Consider the following 1,403-nt stretch of genomic DNA (forward strand, 5'->3'; position numbering starts at 1 on the left):
CTGGACGTGCCCAATAATATCCAGAATTGGAGATATTTGTAGTCCTTAACCTTTTAGCAAAGAATTTCAGGTGTCATGATAATGGGACTGTAATTAATTAATATTATTAGTTGAAATTAATTAGTCCATATCAAGCTAAAGCGAATCGTATGGATAACTGGAATCTTAATTTTATTTGATTTGTTGACTGACCTAATGTTCTTTTCTTGCATGGCTACGAAACCATGCAGAAAAAAGAATCTCTCATAAAATTAAAATCCGGCACAAATGGCGGTATGCGAAATAATTAAGTAAATAAATAAAATTATTGCCATATGATAAGCTCATAATATTGTATATTGTATTGTATTCTTCGCACTTGGAGCCTCTCTGTAGTGTGTGTGGAATCTTTTTTTAGTATATTGTCTTTTTTTTTTTTTTTACGTGGACATGCTTTTAAGCCGTATAGTTTAATAGAATCAAATTTTATTGTTATTAAATCACACAACTTTATAGTGCATTCGAATTTAGATTCGTTTACTATTCGTTTTTCCTATAACATATCCATGACAAATTGAATTAAATATTAATTCATTTAAAAAAATATAATTAGTAAAATAAAAATCAAGCAAAATAAAAGCTAAAAAGATCACAAATTGAGCATCGTATAAAATACAAACTTATTATTATTTATAATTACTATATTAGCATTCAAACTTTTAAAAAATTTTCATACATATTTAAGGAAAATATGTAATTTAATTAAATGAATAATAAACGAATTTTAAACGAACGGATCGTATTTGATTCATTTATAACTCATTTATTAAACGAATTCTAAACGAATAAATGAATCAATATCCTCAAACCCTAATTTGATTCATTTAATTAGCAAATAAAATCAGTTCACCTATTTATTAAACGAATTAATTTTTTTAAATACAGACCCACTTAATTCACATCGAATCGAATTGAATGAATCTTGACCCAATTTGCCACCCCTAGATTGCCAACTCATATATTATAGTCATGTAAGTTCATGAAGAACAATAAGAAAATGGGCTCCGTATTTTTACCGGATACATGTTTGTATGTACTTGAAATAATCTGGTCCGCATAGAAATTAAAGGGTCTCGAGTATGAGGTGTAAACTTCAAGTAACAGTTCGTGATAATTGTTAATAAAATGTTTCATTGTTATGTCACGTTGGATTGATATAGTAACGTTTCAGTCCTGATCACCAAATAGCTAGCTTAAACAACTTTTGGATGATCTAGTTTAAACTTACACATGAGAAAGTTTCGTAGATCTATCTTCATACTAAAATTAAATCTATACCTAATAATTTAAACTTTTGAGTTTTGCATGCAAAGGATAATTAATCTACTATTCTTCCCCCCCCCCCCCCCCCCCCCCCCCCCCCC

Source organism: Citrus clementina, unplaced genomic scaffold (assembly GCF_000493195.1).
Source record: "Citrus clementina cultivar Clemenules unplaced genomic scaffold, Citrus_clementina_v1.0 scaffold_6, whole genome shotgun sequence".
Classification (NCBI taxonomy): Eukaryota; Viridiplantae; Streptophyta; class Magnoliopsida; order Sapindales; family Rutaceae; genus Citrus; species Citrus x clementina.